The following is a 19,267-nucleotide window of genomic DNA, read 5'->3' on the forward strand; positions in this document are numbered from 1 at the left end:
TGCCCATGGGAGAAGCAGCTGGTCCTAAGATCTATAATTTCAGCCCTGAACATTTGTCCCTGAAAAAGTACACTGATAAGCAATAATCCACAGTTTTCTATTTTATTATGTAAACCACAAAATCCAATTCAAGGGGCTATCAATCTCATAGACCAGTCTAAATTCACTTTAGTCAAAAAGATATTTTGTAGATACCAAATCCATTGCTACTTAACCTACAGTAACAGTAAAAGGTTGCAAGTAAAATGACCAGCGACGAGGGCCGTAACTAGGTGTGTGCAGAGGGGGCACCACACATAGCGCTGCTGCTAGGGGGCGCTGTTGGTGGCACTTGTGAATTATCTGTTTTAATTACTTTTACTGGCAGCTTCCCCCCTTTTTGAAGTCCAATATCTCCTGACCACCGCTGTCTCCTACTCTGAGCCCTTCTGTCGCTCAGAGGCGGAACTAGCGCCAGGGCAGGCAGTGCCTTGCACTGGGGCCCGCAACTGTCAAGAGGCCCGCAGCCAGAGCGGCATGTAATGAGTCAAACTGACTCATTACATGCCGCCTGGCTGCGGCTGTGTGCCGCCGCCGCCGAGGCCGAGGAGAGGATGCGCACCGGCTACAGGGGGGGAGGAGGAGGAGGGGGGATGGAGGAGGGAGCCGCAGCAGCGCTGTGTCATTGGTAGAAGCGCTGCATTCACAGCGGTGGAGGGCAGCCTATGGTAAAGGAGAGGGCCAGCAGCAGCAGCGCTTCTACCAATGACATAGCGCTGCTGCGGCTCCCTCCTCCACCCCTCCTCCTCCTTCTTCTCCCCTGCCAGAAGCTGCACGAGGAGCCTGAGCGAGCGGAAAAGGTAAGTATACCTATTCTATCTATCTATCTATCTATCTATCTATCTATCTATCTATCTATCCTGTTTGCCATAATGTGCAAAACATGGGACGCTGTCTGCCATAATATGCAAAAAATGGGACGCTGTCTGCCGTAATGTGTAATAAATGGGACGCTGTCTGCCGTAATGTGCAAAAAATGGGACGCTGTCTGCAGTAATGTGTAAAAATAGGACGCTGTCTGTTGTAATGTGTAGAAAAGGGACTCTGTGTGCCGTAATGTGTAAAAAGGGGACGCTGTCTGCCGTAATGTGTAAAAAATGGGACGCTGTCTGCCGTAATGTGCAAAAAATGGGACGCTGTCTGCCGTAATGTGCAAAAAATGGGACGCTGTCTGCCGTAATGTGTAATAAATGGGACGCTGTCTGCCGTAATGTGCAAAAAATGGGACGCTGTCTGCCGTAATGTGTAAAAATGGGACGCTGTCTGTTGTAATGTGTAAATAAGGGACGCTGTGTGCCGTAATGTGTAAAAAGGGGACGCTGTCTGCCGTAATGTGTAAAAAATGGGACGCTGTCTGCCGTAATGTGCAAAAAATGGGACGCTGTCTGCCGTAATGTACAAAAAATGGGACGCTGTCTGCCGTAATGTGTAATAAATGGGACGCTGTCTGCCGTAATATGCAAAAAATGGGACGCTGTCTGCCGTAATGTGTAATAAATGGGACGCTGTCTGCCGTAATGTGCAAAAAATGGGATGCTGTCTGCCGTAATGTGTAAAAAAGGGGAAGCTGTCCGCCATAATGTGTAAAAGGGTCTCTACCTGGTGTAGTGGTACTACCGTGCGGCGTAATTTGAATAATGGAGACTACTGTGCACTGTTTTATGAATTGGTATTATTTTGTGGCCACACCCCTTCCCCACGAAGCCACGCCCCTATTTTTTGGGGGGCGCCTGCGGCACGCACTGCCCCTGTTTTACATAGAGGGGTGGGGCTCCGATGCCGTTTCTTGCACACAGCACTAAAATGACTAATTACGGCACTGTTACTAGGTATCCGTTTCCCTGGCCCTGAGCAGGTCCCCCTCACCAGATCCTCTCCAGGGGTGAGGCGGTGGACTTAGATGGGGGGGGGCAAAGCATTTTGTCGCACACGGGCCCACCGCTCGCTAGTTCCGCCACTGCTGTCGCTAATACCTGTACAACATTTATGAATTCAACTTGAGATTTCTTTGTTATTCGGTCACACTGCCCTTTATTACATTTCAAGATGCTGACATACCCAGGATTCGAACCCACTGCCTGTTGCATTGCAGTCAGACAATCCTATTTATGATCAGCATTGCAGCTGGGCAAATCTATGTAGTGCGTGGCCTCAAGAGATTGGATGTGTGGCTGCACGCTACGTAGATATGCTCAATTGCAATGCTGATTATTTTTTTTTACAAAGTACCAGTAGTTTCATATAGTTCTTATAGATTTTATGTAGGATCCAATACCTCAATGAATTGGGAGTTTGATTAGATTTCAACAGGTTATAGGTTTGAATCCTGGGTAAGGCAGTATATTGAAATGTGTTATTTAATAAATAGGATTTTAGTACCTACCGGTAAATCCTTTTCTCTTAGTCCATAGAGGATGCTGGGGACACTTCAAGAACCATGGGGTATAGACGGGATCCGCAGGAGACATGGGCACTTTAAGACTTTGAAGGGGTGTGAACTGGCTCCTCCCTCTATGCCCCTCCTCCAGACTCCAGTTATAGGAACTGTGTCCAGGGAGACGGACATTTTGAGGAAAAAGATTTATTGTTAAACTAAGGTGAGATACATACCAGCTCACACCACAAACACGCCGTACAACATGGCATTTAACAGAAACTCCAGTCAACGGCATGAACCATGTCAGCAACAGGCTGACTATAACAAAAAACACAACCTGTGTGTAAACATAATCAATAACTAATAACTGCAGATAGAGTCCGCACCTCTACGGACTTAGAGAAAAGGATTTACCGGTAGGTACTAAAATCCTATTTTCTCATACTCCTAGAGGATGCTGGGGACACTTCAAGAACCATGGGGTTTATACCAAAGCTCTAGAACGGGCGGGAGAGTGCGGATGACTCTGCAGCACCGACTGACCAAACATGAGGTCCTCATCAGCCAGGGTATCAAACTTCTAAAATTTTGCAAAAGTGTTTGAACCCGACCAAGTAGCTGCTCGGCAGAGTTGTACTGCCGAGACAACACGGGCAGCCGCCCAGGATGAGCCCACTTTCCTGGTAGAGTGGGCCTTCACTGATTTTGGTAACGGCAGTCCAGCCGTAGAATAAGCATGCTGAATCGTATTGCAGATCCAGCGCGCAATAGTCTGCTTTAAAGCAGGCGCTCCAATCTTGTTGGCAGCATACAGGACAAACAGAGTTTCTGTTTACCTAAGTTGAGCCGTTCTGGCGACATAAATCTTCAAGGCCCTGACAACATCGAGCGATTTTTACTCCGCGAAGGCATCAGTAGCCACTGGTACCACAATAGGCTGGTTCATATGGACCGAAGAAACCACCTTCGGCAGAAATTGTTGACGAGTCCTCAACTCCGCTCTATCCTCATGGAAGATTAAGTATGGGCTCTTGTGAGACAAAGCCGCTAACTCAGACACCCGCCTTGCGGATGCCAAGGCCAATAGCATGACCACTTTCCAAGTGAAAAATTTCAACTCAACCTTACGTAAAGGTTCAAACCATTGAAGAGAATGCAACACCACGTTAAGATCCTATGGTGCTACTGGGGCACAAATGGAGGTTGGATGTGCAAAACTCCTTTCACGAAAGTCTGAACTTCTGGAAGGGAGGCCAATTGTTTTTGAAAGAAAACCGATAAGGCCGAAATTTGTACTTTAATCAAGCCTAACTTTAGGCCCGCATCCACACCTGCTTGCAGAAAATGGAGAAAACGCCCTAGCTGAAATTCTTCCGCAGGAGCCTTCTTGGATTCACACCAAGACACATATTTTCTCCAAATATGGTGGTAATGGTTAGACGTTACTCATTTTCTAGCCTGAAGAAGTCTGGGAATGACTTCACTGGGAATACCCTTTTGGGCTAGGATCCGGCGTTCAACCGCCAAGCCGTCAAACGTAGCCGCGGTAAGTCGTGATAAATGCACGGCCCCTGCTGTAACAGATCCTCTCTTAGAGGAAAAGGCCAGGGATCTCTTATGAGGAGTTCCTGAAGATTTGGATACCAAGCCCTCCTTGGCCAGTCCGGAACAATGAGAATCGCCTAAACCTTTGTTCTTCTTATGATCTTTAGCACCTTTGGAATTAGTGGAAGCGGAGGAAACACGTACACCGACTGAAACATCCATGGTGTCACCAGCACGTCCACCGCTATTGCTTGAGGGTCCCTCGACCTGGAACAATATCTCTGAAGTTTCTTGTTGAGGTGAGACGCCATCATGTCTACTTGAGGAATTCCCCAAAGACTTGTCACTTCTGTGAAGACCTCTTGGTGAAGACCCCACTCTCCTGGATGGAGATCTTGTCTGCTGAGGAAGTCTGCTTCCCAGTTGTCCACTCCTGGAATGAAGATTGCCGACAGAGCGCTTGTATGTCTTTCCGCCCAGCGGAGAACTTTTGCGGCCTCTGCCATTGCCACCCTGCTCTTCGGTCCGCCCTGGCGGTTTACGTGCGCTACTGCTGTTATGTTTTCCGACTGTATTAGGACTGGCAGGTTGCGAAGATGTTCCGCTTGAAGAAGGCCATTGTAAATGGCCCTTAACTCTAGAAAGTTTATGTGTAGACAAACTTCCTGGTTTGACCATGTTCCCTGGAAGGTTTCCCCCTGAGTGACTGCTCCCCAGCCCCGGAGATTCACATCCGTGGTTACTAGGATCCAGTCCTGGATCCCTAACCTGTGTCCCTCTAGGAGGTGAGAGCTGTGCAGCCACCACAGAAGTGAGATTCTGGTTTTGGAGGCCAGGATTATTTTCCGGTGCATGTGCAGATGGGACCCAGACCACTTGTCCAATAGGTCCCACTGAAAAACTCTGGCATGGAACCTGCCAAATTGAATGGCCTCGTAGGCCGCCACCATCTTTCCCAGCAATCGAGTGCATTGATGGATTGAAACTCTCTCTGGTTTCAGAATTTGTTTGACCAAACTCTGAATTTCCAGGGCCTTCTCTTCTGGAAGAAAAACTCTCTGTAATTCCGTGTCCACAATCATTCCCAAAAACGACAGCCGTTTCGTCGGATTCAACTGTGACTTTGGAAAGTTTAGGAGCCAACCATGTTGCTGTAGAACTGTCAGGGAGAGCGCAATGTCCTGCTCCAGCTTGTCTTTGGATCACGCCTTGATCAGGAGATCGTCCAAGTAAGGGATAATTGTGACTCCTTGTTTGCGAAGGAGAACCATTACCTTTGTGAAAATCCTCGGAGCCGTGGATAGACCAAACGGTAACGTCTGAAATTGGTAATGACAATCCTGAATAACAAACCTCAGGTAAGCCTGATGCGGAGGATATATGGGGATGTGTAAGTAGGCATCCTTTATGTCGACCGACACCATGAAATCCCCTTCCTCCAGACTGGAGATCACAGCTCGGAGAGATTCCATCTTGAATTTGAATTTTCTTAGGTACATATTTAGGGACTTTAGGTTCAGAATTGGTCTGACCGAGCCGTCCAGTTTCGGGACCACAAACAGGCTTGAATAAAAGCCTACTCCCTCTTGTGAAGGGGGAACCTTGATAATGACTTGACTTATACACAACTTCTGTATTACATCGCATACAACCTTCCTGTCCTGAAGAGAAACTGGTAAGGCTGATTTGAAAAATCAGTGAGGGGGGACGTCTTGAAACTCCAGTTTGTACCCCTGGGACACTATTTCTAAAACCCATGGGTCCAGGGCCGAACGAGCCCAGAAATGACTGAAGAGCTTGAGACGTGTCCCCACCGATGCGGACTCCTGCAGAGGAGCCCCAGCGTCATGCGGTGGATTTGGCAGAAGCCGGTGAGGACTTCTGCTCCTGGGAACCTGCCACGGCAGGAGATCTTTTACCTCTTCCTCTATTGGCAAGGAAGGAATAACCTTAGCCTTTTTTGTATTTATTTGGCCAAAAGGACTGCATCTGAAAGTGTTGAGCTTTCTTTTGTTGTGGAGGAACATAAGGCAAAAATGACGACTTACCCGCGGTAGCCGTAGATACCAAATCAGTGAGACCCTCACCAAACAAAACACTACCTTTATATGGAAGAGACTCCATAGCTTTCTTAGAGTCAGTATCAGCATTCCATTGATGAATCCACAATGCTCATCTAGCTGAAATTGCCAAGGCATTGGCTCTTGATCTCAAAATGCCAATATCTCTCGCCACCTCCTTCAGGTAGGCCGCAGCGTCCCTGATATAACCCAGTGTTAACAGGATATTGTCCCTATCTAGGGTATCTATATCAGATGACAAGTTATCAGCCCATTTTTCAATAGCAGTACTCACCCATGCCGATGCAATGGTTGGGCTGAGTAGCGTACCTGTGGCGACGTAAATGGATTTTAACGTAGTCTCCTGTCTACGATCTGCAGGATCCTTAAGGGCTGCCATGTCAGGAGACGGTAAACCCACCTTTTTTGACAACCGAGACAGAGCCTTGTCCACAATGGGAGATGATTCCCACTTATCTCTATCCCCCGAGGGGAACGGGTACGCCACCTGAATCCTTTTGGGAATCAGAAACTTTTTGTCAGGATTTTCCCACATTTTTTTAAAAAAAAGGCATTCAGTTCATGAGAGGGCGAAAATGTTACCTCAGGTTTCTTTCCTTTATACATACAGACCCTAGTATCAGGAACAGCAGGGTCGTCAGTGATGTGTAACATGTCTTTTATTGCCACAATCATGTACTGAATGTTCTTTGCCAATTTTGGGTCTAATTTGGCATCACTATAGTCGACACTGGAGTCAGTGTCCGTGTCGGTATCCGTGTCTACCAACTGAGCAAATGTATGCTTATGTTTCCCCGAGGGGGTCTGGACCTGTGATAACACATCCTCCACCGATTTCTTTCATGTCTGGTTCTGAGATTCAGATTTATCTAATCTTTTATTAATAAGAGCCACATTAGCATTCAAGGCATTCAACACATTTACCCAATCAGGAGTCGGCGGTGCCAACAGAGTCACTCCCACAGCCGTTTCTGTCCCTACCACATTCTCCTCCTGGGAAGAGCACTCAGCCTCAGACATGCCGACACACGCGTATCGACACCCACAGACACACTGGGCAAATAGGGGACAGACCCACAGTAAAGCCTGTCAGAGAAACACAAAGGGAGTTTGCCAGCTCACAACCCAGCGCTCAATCCCAGATCTGACACTCTAATATAAAGCCCCAGATCAGTAGCGCTTTTGTATATGCACCAAATTATGTGTCGTCCCACCCCCCACCCCCACCCCGTTTTGCACCCTGTTACTTGTACAGTAGTGTTGGAGGAGAGGACCAGCGTCTCTGCAGCTTCTGTGAGGAGAGAAAATGGCGCTGGTGAGAGCTGTGAGGGCTAAGCCCCGCCCCCTTCATGGCGCGCTTCTGCCCGCTATTTTTTAACTAATTACACTGGTGGGGGTTATGCATTTAGGGCCTAGGCACTCTAATTTCACTGTGCCAGTTGTAAAAGAGGCTTTTAATGCTGCCCAGGGTGCCCCCCCGCGCCCTGCACCCTGCAGTGCCACTGTAAGTGGGAGCATGGCGCGCAGCGCGATCGCTGTGCGGTACCTCAGAAAAGCTGTCACTGAAGTCTTCTGTTCTTCTTTTACTCACCTGTCTTCTGACTTATGGCTCTGCAAGGGGGGGTGACGGCGGGCTCTGGGAGTGAACCCCTAGGCGTACCTAATGTTCCAAACCCTCAGGAGCTAATGGTGTCCTGTAGCCAAGAAGCAGAGCCTTTACCTCATAAAAAGTAGGTCTAACTTCTCTCCCCTAAGTCCCACGATGCAGGGAAACCGTTGCCAGCAGCCTCCCTGAAAATAAAAAAACCTAAAATAAAGTATTTTCAGAGAAACTCAGTAGAGCTCCCCTGTGTTTGACCAGTCTCCCTGGACACAATTCTAAAACTGGAGTCTGGAGGAGGGGCATAGAGGGAGGAGCCAGTTCACACCACTTCAAAGTCTTAAAGTGCCCATGTCTCCTGCGGATCCCGTCTATACCCCATGGTTCTTGAAGTGTCCCCAGCATCCTCTAGGACGTATGAGAAAAGGGTATTGTAACTAAATAACAACAAGCTCTCAAGTTAAGTGCATGAATGTGGCATAAAGAGGATATGTGTCAAATCCATTTTCTTGCAGTGTTCTATAAATGTGAGTTATATATAATGCGGGAAGGGGCATCATAGCATGAGCTGTCTCTGGGATCAATGTTGTCATGCCCCATCCCCACGAGGTATGCGCCGTATGTCCCTATTAAAAAAAATGGGAGGGGCGCGCCAATGCTCTCCCTGGCACAGGGCACCAAAAAGTCTAGCTACGGCTCTGCCAACAACTATGTGATATGTAGTATTTGTTTTTGTGTGCCATCTACTGGATTGACATTCACATATTTGGTCGGATTTTCTTGTGACGTATGTATGTATATATATATATATATATATATATATATATATTTATATGTAATAGGGTTGAAGGTATGAGGACTCATGACAAGCAGGTTCACAGGGGAGCAGTATCTTTAATGGCATTAGACACTGCACTTTATCCTGCAGACACAGACATAGGCCTGGACACACAGGCACATAAAACAAACAGGTTAAAGTAAATGTCCGAGCACTAAGGTGCTTAATGATCAGTCTGCTTCAATGTCATGCAGCCACAGTCTGCTATGCTCCAATATCATCAGTCCCTGGAACTACGGAGACTTGGCCTACTTACTGGCTTCTAATCAGCATCAATGCATAGAACACTGGGTGTATGAGAGTTTTAAACCTTCCTGTCTCTCAGTGATGAGTTCCTGCTAGATCTGTGCAGCTTGGAAAACCCAGAATTCCTAACCTCCATTGCTAGTGCAGATTGCAAAGGTTTAACTTTTGCCTCCCTTGGAGGGAGCTGATCCCACAAGAATGTGGGTAATTCAAGTGAGAGACCTCTCACCTTGACAAAGGGGTTCATAGCCAGGAAACGTTGGTACTCATGTTGTTGTTTTTGTTTTCAATACATTTTGCTTTTTTGGAAGTCTCTGAGTGCCGCTATGTCATTTATTATCCCTGCATCATCAACCTAGAGGGCACCAGAGCACCGTGGAGTGCTGGGCTCTTTTTACAGCTTACACTATTACAGAGTTTTAAAACTCTTAAATCTGCACATTAAATCTAGCAGGCAGATGATGTGTGAAACAGTAGTCAGGTTTTAAAACTCTGTGATAGTGTAGGACCTACTTGAAGGTGGGGTACCTTGGGGATCGGTTCGCAGGCTTCCGTGCATTGGCCAATCCACTAAATAAACCTCCATCATTTATTTAATTAAGTGTTAAGGATAAGTGAGCTTACTTGGGCGAGTGCTGGGTCCTCTGTTTGTGTGTGTGTGTGTGTGTGTGTGTGTGTGTGTGTGTGTGTGTGTGTGTGTGTATGTATGTATATATATATATATATATATATATATATAAAGATATGTTAAGATACTCCCTGTCGAGCTCGCACCTTGCAAAAGGTGAGGGGATATCTAGATTCCACCTTACAAACATGTTGGCTGTGTACTCTTTTAGTTGCATTTTATTGACACAATTTTATACTTTGAACTGTGTATACGTTATTAAAATAACTTTTTACTAATTGGCCTGTTGGCCTCTTGTTTGGGTGACTATTTGGTGAGGGGTGTCTGTTACAGGTCCCCAGATTTAAATACCCTCCAGTCTACATTCCGACGAAAATAACGCTGGAAGAACTGTGTAATTACATTCCACTTTAGCGCACTTGGGAATTTGTGTTTATTCATATACAGTATTCATTTGTGTCAGGATTCTGTTTATTAAATTTGTTACTGTTTATTTTTAAACCTGCTCTCTGAATAATTATTGGAATAAGCAAAATTCCTAAATCTTATAGTTGCTGAAAAAACGATTGTTTTTAAAAAAAACAGTACACACTATGTTGTTTTTATTTTTCTTTCACATGCCCTGCTTCTATGAGTCATCAGCCTGAAAATATTTGAAGCTAAGTTGTCAATATATATTTTTTAATCTTCTCACCTGAATGCACAGGTCTTTTTACCAACACTAGTAGGCGATTTTATTTACTCCATTTATATATATATATATATATATATACACACACACAGTATATAGTACCTCTAGTCATCATCATTTTATATCTTCTCAGTTTTGTGTTTACTATTTATGAGTGTTTATATTCAATATTCAAACAATATTGAATATAAACACAACTTAAATAAAATTGTTTAAACTAAGAATAAAATATGACAAGTTAATTAGCATTAAAATAAAATTAATACAAAAATTAGGAGGAGGAACCATTTTATTTAAACTAGTAAATACCAGGATATAGTAACAACCAGCAGTGGCCCCTACAGTACCTCTTTGGATGAGAGGGCTGTCGCTACCCATGCTGCCTGCCATCCTAAGAGGAGAGGAGATAGCCCCAGCCCCCACCCAGTTCCCGGCACCTGCGCAATGGATCTGACAGGCACCAGGACCGGTGAATGCGCACAAGCAGCGGTGGGACTGTGCATGCACAAAACCCATTTTTATACGGATTGCATCGACTGCAACTTAGGCAAGCTAGGTGTACACGAAAAGAAGGGAGTGGCTTCCCACAGAAAACACACTCACCATTAATCTCCCTGTTAATATCCCCAGACTGGCAGTCCCAGAGGGAGAAAACACCTCTTAATAGGACTGTCTGTACTGTGTGTGATTGGTAGGTAGCATTTCCTATTGGAAGTTACTGCCAGTCACAGTGTAGCCAGAGCAATCACCGACTGCAACTGGCTCACTGATGTGGCGTATTTTACTAGGGTGGGCTGCATCTATTTCTGTTCAGGATATCACAATCTCCATAACCAAGGGTACCAATTATCCAAGGCTAATATTCCTCTCCACCACTATTCTCTACTCTGTAAATCTCTTCACTGGCTCCTCATTCCCTTTAGATTTTAATTCAAGTTATTAATATTCACCTACAAATCCCTCACTTCATCATCTTATATACTCCTGCTTGATCAGTACAGTTTGTGGACACATACGTAATACAATTTGTTTTCACAATAAATAGTTTCAACAATAGTTCAAATCTCTGTAATGAAACCAAAAGTGCAACAACAAAACTTTAATAAATGTAAAAAGACTCAGAACTTTCTAAATAAAAAACACTGAAATATTTGATCAAAAACGTAAAGGCAATTTGTGCAAGAAACGGTACAGGTATTGTTGCTGAGTGGTGCTGGGAAGGTAGCCAGGTTTCAGCTCAGATAAAGAAGCACAAATCTGCTTTTCCTCAATGAGAACATTTTATAAGACAACCAAGCAAAATCAAGGTCATGGTAGCTAAAGTTGTGATCATTTAAGTTTGAAAAACGATTCATTACTTACACTGCAAACTGTATTATTTTAAATGTATTCACTTCTATTACAAATGTTACTGTATTTATAGTGAATTCAGCTTTCCTATCAAATGTAGAACATATTTACTTAGAGTACCGCATCAGTGTTTACTTTATAATGTAATATAATCTGGGACTTCTGTGGCCATGGCACATTTTTAAGCCACTTACGATGAGGCACAACAAAGTATGTAAAAATAGACGGAATATAGTTATGTGAACGGCAGTCAGATGACCGCCAGTCACAATACTGGCCCCTACATCCCGCCCCTTCAGAATTCCGACAGTCTGTATGCTGACTAACAGGGAATATTCCCACTGAGCCCGCAAGGGACTTAGTTGAGCTCACCCCCACCCGCCAGGTATCACAATTTTGGGATCCCGACTGCCAGTCATGCGATACACACCCAAATATACAATGTGGACCTGTGCTAATATAGTTAATAAAACAGTCGCAGAATGCCATGAAGAGAAATTTGTATACCATAAATGTAATACTGATCACAAAAATAAGGTATGGTTATCATACTGTACATCCCCAATACATAAAAATACAAGCACATACTGTATTACATTCACAATGAATGTATAAATAAAAAAGTTGATATAACAAGATAATCCCTGTTTAAAATTGGGAATCCAATGAATAAATACCTTGATGATGTTGGAGTTGGAAAATTGCTGCAGAGTAAAACGAGAAAGAAACTGTACTGTTGACTAGTGATGAGCACCGGAAATTTTTCGGGTTTTGTGTTTTGGTTTTGGGTTCGGTTCCGCGGCCGTGTTTTGGGTTCGAACGCGTTTTGGCAAAACCTCACCGAATTTTTTTTGTCGGATTCGGGTGTGTTTTGGATTCGGGTGTTTTTTTCAAAAAACCCTAAAAAACAGCTTAAATCATAGAATTTGGGGGTCATTTTGATCCCAAAGTATTATTAACCTCAATAACCATAATTTCCACTCATTTTCAGTCTATTCTGAACACCTCACAATATTATTTTTAGTCCTAAAATTTGCACCGAGGTCGCTGGATGACTAAGCTCAGCAACCCAAGTGGCCGACACAAACACCTGGCCCATCTAGGAGTGGCACTGCAGTGTCACGCAGGATGGCCCTTCCAAAAAACACCCCCCAAACAGCACATGACGCAAAGAAGAAAAAAAAGAGGCGCAATGAGGTAGCTGTGTGAGTAAGCTAAGCGACCCTAGTGGCCGACACAAACACCTGGCCCATCTAGGAGTGGCACTGCAGTGTCACGCAGGATGGCCCTTCCAAAAAATACCCCCCAAACAGCACATGACGCAAAGAAAAAAAGAGGCGCAATGAGGTAGCTGTGTGACTAAGATAAGCGACCCAAGTGGCCGACACAAACACCTGGCCCATCTAGGAGTGGCACTGCAGTGTCACGCAGGATGGCCCTTCCAAAAACTACTCCCCAAACAGCACATGACGCAAAGAAAAATGAAAGAAAAAAGAGGTGCAAGATGGAATTGTCCTTGGGCCCTCCCACCCACCCTTATGTTGTATAAACAGGACATGCACACTTTAACCAACCCATCATTTCAGTGACAGGGTCTGCCACACGACTGTGACTGAAATGACGGGTTGGTTTGGACCCCCACCAAAAAAGAAGCAATTAATCTCTCCTTGCACAAACTGGCTCTACAGAGGCAAGATGTCCACCTCATCATCATCCTCCGATATATCACCGTGTACATCCCCCTCCTCACAGATTATCAATTCGTCCCCACTGGAATCCACCATCTCAGCTCCCTGTGTACTTTGTGGAGGCAATTGCTGCTGGTGAATGTCTCCACGCAGAGCCGGCCATAGGCATAGGCAAACTAGGCAAATGCCTAGGGCATTTGGTATGCTTAGGGGCACCAGCAGCTTCTGCTGATTAAAATGATATGCGGCATGCCTATATTCTGTGTGTGACTACGGCTGTATCTGCATATGAAATGCTACGTTGCAGTGTATTCCTGCAAATCACTGTAATGTAGCATTTTGTATGCAGATACAGCCGCAGTCGCACACAGAATATAGACATGCTGCATATCATTTTAATCAGCATAAGCTGCTTGTGCATCCTAGCCACATAGTAATGCAAATAAGATGCATTTTCATAAACAAAAGGCGCCCGACGTTAGCAGAGCTGCCAGCTGGCTCATGCCAGGTATCTCCTGCAGAACTAGCGGCGGTGCTAGGGGGCACCAGCCAAAATCTTGCCTAGGGCATCATATTGGTTAGGGCCGGCTCTGTCTCCACGGAGGAATTGATTATAATTCATTTTAATGAACATCATCTTCTCCACATTTTCTGGATGTAACCTCGTACGCCGATTGCTGACAAGGTGAGAGGCGGCACTAAACACTCTTTCGGAGTACACACTTGTGGGAGAGCAACTTAGGTAGAATAAAGCCAGTTTGTGCAAGGGCCTCCAAATTGCCTCTTTTTCCTGCCAGTATAAGTACGGACTGTCTGACGTGCCTACTTGGATGCGGTCACTCATATAATCCTCCACAATTCTTTCAATGGGGAGAGAATCATATGCAGTGACAGTAGACAACATGTCCGTAATCGTTGTCAGGTCCTTCAGTCCGGACCAGATGTCAGCATCAGCAGTCGCTCCAGACTGCCCTGCATCACCGCCAGCGGGTGGGCTCGGAATTCTGAGCCTTTTCCTCGCACCCCCAGTTGCGGGAGAATGTGAAGGAGGAGATGTTGACGGGTCGCTTTCCGCTTGACTTGACAATTTTCTCACCAGCAGTTCTTTGAACCCCAGCAGACTTGTGTCTGCCGGAAAGAGAGATCCAAGGTAGGTTTTAAATCTAGGATCGAGCACGGTGGCCAAAATGTAGTGCTCTGATTTCAACAGATTGACCACCCGTGAATCCTTGTTAAGCGAATTAAGGGCTCCATCCACAAGTCCCACATGCCTAGCGGAATCGCTCTGTGTTAGCTCCTCCTTCAATGTCTCCAGCTTCTTCTGCAAAAGCCTGATGAGGGGAATGACCTGACTCAGGCTGGCAGTGTCTGAACTGACTTCACGTGTGGCAAGTTCAAAAGGTTGCAGAACCTTGCACAACGTTGAAATCATTCTCCACTGCGCTTGAGACAGGTGCATTCCACCTCCTATATCGTGCTCAGTTGTATAGGCTTGAATGGCCTTTTGCTGCTCCTCCAACCTCTGAAGCATATAGAGGGTTGAATTCCACCTCGTTACCACTTCTTGCTTCAGATGATAGCAGGGCAGGATCAGGCGTTTTTGGTGGTGCTCCAGTCTTCTGTACGTGGTGCCTGTACGCCGAAAGTGTGCCGCAATTCTTCTGGCCACCGACAGCATCTCTTGCACGCCCCTCTCGTTTTTTAAATAATTCTGCACCACCAAATTCAAGGTATGTGCAAAACATGGGACGTGCTGGAATTTGCCCAGATTTAATGCACACACAATATTGCTGGCGTTGTCCGATGCCACAAATCCACAGGAGAGTCCAATTGGGGTAAGCCATTCTGCGATGATCTTCCTCAGTTGCCGTAAGAGGTTTTCAGCTGTGTGCGTATTCTGGAAAGCGGTGATACAAAGCGTAGCCTGCCTAGGAAAGAGTTGGCGTTTGCGAGATGCTGCTACTGGTGCCGCCGCTGCTGTTCTTGCGGCGGGAGTCAATACATCTACCCAGTGGGCTGTCACAGTCATATAGTCCTGAGTCTGCCCTGCTCCACTTGTCCACATGTCCGTGGTTAAGTGGACATTGGGTACAACTGAATTTTTTAGGACACTGGTGAGTCTTTTTCTGAGGTCTGTGTACATTTTCGGTATCGCCTGCCTAGAGAAATGGAACCTAGATGGTATTTGGTACCGGGGACACAGTACCTCCAACAAGTCTCTAGTTGGCTCTGCAGTAATGATGGATACCGGAACCACGTTTCTCACCGCCCAGGATGCCAAGGCCTCAGTTATCCGCTTTGCAGCAGGATGACTGCTGTGATATTTCATCTTCCTCGCAAAGGACTGTTGGACAGTCAATTGCTTGGTGGAAGTAGTAAAAGTGGTCTTACGACTTCCCCTCTGGGATGACCATCGACTCCCAGCAGCAACAACAGCAGCGCCAGCAGCAGTAGGCGTTACACGCAAGGATGCATCGGAGGAATCCCAGGCAGGAGAGGACTCGTCAGAATTGCCAGTGACATGGCCTGCAGGACTATTGGCATTCCTGGGGAAGGAGGAAATTGACACTGAGGGAGTTGGTGGGGTGGTTTGCGTGAGCTTGGTTACAAGAGGAAGGGATTTACTGGTCAGTGGACTGCTTCCGCTGTCGCCCAAAGTTTTTGAACTTGTCACTGACTTATGATGAATGCGCTGCAGGTGACGTATAAGGGAAGATGTTCCGAGGTGGTTAACGTCCTTACCCCTACTTATTACAGCTTGACAAAGGCAACACACGGCTTGACAAATGTTGTCCGCATTTCTGTTGAAATACTTTCACACTGAAGAGCTGATTTTTTTGGTATTTTCACCAGGCATGTCAATGGCCATATTCCTCCCACGGACAACAGGTGTCTCCCCGGGTGCCTGACTTAAACAAACCACCTCACCATCAGAATCCTCCTGGTCAATTTCCTCCCCAGCGCCAGCAACACCCATATCCTCCTCATCCTGGTGTACTTCAACACTGACATCTTCAATCTGACTAGCAGGAACTGGACTGCGGGTGCTCCTTCCAGCACTTGCAGGGGGCGTGCAAATGGTGGAAGGCGCATGCTCTTCACGTCCAGTGTTGGGAAGGTCAGGCATCGCAACCAACACAATTGGACTCTCCTTGTGGATTTGTGATTTCGAAGAACGCACAGTTCTTTGCTGTGCTTTTGCCAGCTTAAGTCTTTTCATTTTTCTAGCGAGAGGCTGAGTGCTTCCATCCTCATGTGAAGCTGAACCACTAGCCATGAACATAGGCCAGGGCCTCAGCCGTTCCTTGCCACTCCGTGTGGTAAATGGCATATTGGCAAGTTTACGCTTCTCCTCCGACGATTTTATTTTAGATTTTTGAGTCCTTTTTTTACTGATATTTGGTGTTTTGGATTTTACATGCTCTGTACTATGACATTGGGCATCGGCCTTGGCAGACGACGTTGATGGCATTTCATCGTCTCGGCCATGACTAGTGGCAGCAGCTTCAGCACGAGGTGGAAGTGGATCTTGATCTTTCCCTATTTTTGGAACCTCAACATTTTTGTTCTCCATATTTTAATAGGCACAACTAAAAGGCACCTCAGGTAAACAATGGAGATGGATGGATACTAGTATACTTATGGATGACGAGCGACTGCCGACACAGAGGTAGCTACAGCCGTGGACTACCGTACTGCGTCTGCTAGTATAGACTGGATGATAATGATATAAAAAATATATATATATCACTACTGCAGGACAGGTATATATTGTATAATGACGGACCTGCTGGACACTGTCAGCACTGCAGTCTCCTAAACTACTAGTATGAAGAAGATAGAAAAAAAAAACCACCACAGGTAGGTATACAATTATGGACGAGCGACTGCCAGTGCCGACACAGAGGTAGCTACAGCCGTGGACTACCGTACTGCGTCTGCTAGTATAGACTGGATGATAATGATATAAAAAATATATATATATCACTACTGCAGGACAGGTATATATTGTATAATGACGGACCTGCTGGACACTGTCAGCACTGCAGACTCCTAAACTACTAGTATGAAGAAGATAGAAAAAAAAAACCCACCACAGGTAGGTATACAATTATGGACGAGCGACTGCCAGTGCCGACACAGAGGTAGCTACAGCCGTGGACTACCGTACTGCGTCTGCTAGTATAGACTGGATGATAATGATATAAAAAATATATATATATCACTACTGCAGGACAGGTATATATTGTATAATGACGGACCTGCTGGACACTGTCAGCACTGCAGACTCCTAAACTACTAGTATGAAGAAGATAGAAAAAAAAAAAACACCACAGGTAGGTATACAATTATGGACGAGCGACTGCCAGTGCCGACACAGAGGTAGCTACAGCCGTGGACTACCGTACTGCGTCTGCTAGTATAGACTGAATGATAATGATATAAAAAATATATATATATCACTACTGCAGGACAGGTATATATTGTATAATGACGGACCTGCTGGACACTGTCAGCACTGCAGACTCCTAAACTACTAGTATGAAGAAGATAGAAAAAAAAACCCACCACAGGTAGGTATACAATTATGGACGAGCGACTGCCGACACAGAGGTAGCTACAGCCGTGGACTACCGTACTGCGTCTGCTAGTATAGACTGGATGATAATGATATAAAAAATATATATATATCACTACTGCAGGACAGGTATATATTGTATAATGACAGACCTGCTGGACACTGTCAGCACTGCAGACTCCTAAACTACTAGTATGAAGAAGATAGAAAAAAAAAAAACCATCACAGGTAGGTATACAATTATGGACGAGCGACTGCCGACACAGAGGTAGCTACAGCCGTGGACTACCGTACTGCGTCTGCTAGTATAGACTGGATGATAATGATATAAAAAATATATATATATATCACTACTGCAGGACAGGTATATATTGTATAATGACGGACCTGCTGGACACTGTCAGCACTGCAGACTCCTAAACTACTAGTATGAAGAAGATAGAAAAAAAAAACCACCACTGGTAGGTATACAATTATGGACGAGCGACTGCCGACACAGAGGTAGCTACAGCCGTGGACTACAGTACTGCGTCTGCTAGTATAGACTGGATGATAATGATATAAAAAATATATATATATCACTACTGCAGGACAGGTATATATTGTATAATGACGGACCTGCTGGACACTGTCAGCACTGCAGACTCCTAAACTACTAGTATGAAGAAGATAGAAAAAAAAAAAACCACCACAGGTAGGTATACAATTATGGACGAGCGACTGCCAGTGCCGACACAGAGGTAGCTACAGCCGTGGACTACCGTACTGCATCTGCTAGTATAGACTGGATGATAATGATATAAAAAATATATATATATCACTACTGCAGGACAGGTATATATTATATAATGACGGACCTGCTGGACACTGTCAGCACTGCAGACTCCTAAACTACTAGTATGAAGAAGATAGGAAAAAAAAAACCACCACAGGTAGGTATACAATTATGGACGAGCGACTGCCGACACAGAGGTAGCTACAGCCGTGGACTACCGTACTGCGTCTGCTAGTATAGACTGGATGATAATGATATAAAAAATATATATATATCACTACTGCAGGACAGGTATATATTATATAATGACGGACCTGCTGGACACTGTCAGCACTGCAGACTCCTAAACTACTAGTATGAAGAAGATAGAAATATAATGAATGACGGACCTGCTGGACACTGTCAGCAGAATGCGTTTATAGAATAAATAAAAAAACACCACACGAGTGTTTAACTTTTTCAGGCAGACAATATACTGGTGGTCACTGCTGGTCAGTCACACTGGCACTCTGGCAGCAAAAGTGTGCACTGTTAAATATGTACTCCTGCTATAACTGCTCCCCAGTCTCCCCCACAATTAAGCTGTGTGAGCAGTGAGCACTACTCAGCACAGTCAGATATACATAGATGATATTATCATGCAGCACACTGAGGCTGAGCACAGATATGGTATGTGACTGTGTATCGTTTTTTTTCAGGCAGAGAACGGATTATATTAAATAATAAATAAAACTGGTGGTCACTAGTATAACTATCAGCAAAACTCTGCACTCTCTGAGTACTCCTAATGCTCCAGTAAATCAAGTGTCTCACTCTCTATCTAAACGGAG

The sequence above is a fragment of the Pseudophryne corroboree genome, chromosome 1 (genome assembly GCF_028390025.1).
Source record: "Pseudophryne corroboree isolate aPseCor3 chromosome 1, aPseCor3.hap2, whole genome shotgun sequence".
NCBI classification, from domain to species: Eukaryota; Metazoa; Chordata; class Amphibia; order Anura; family Myobatrachidae; genus Pseudophryne; species Pseudophryne corroboree.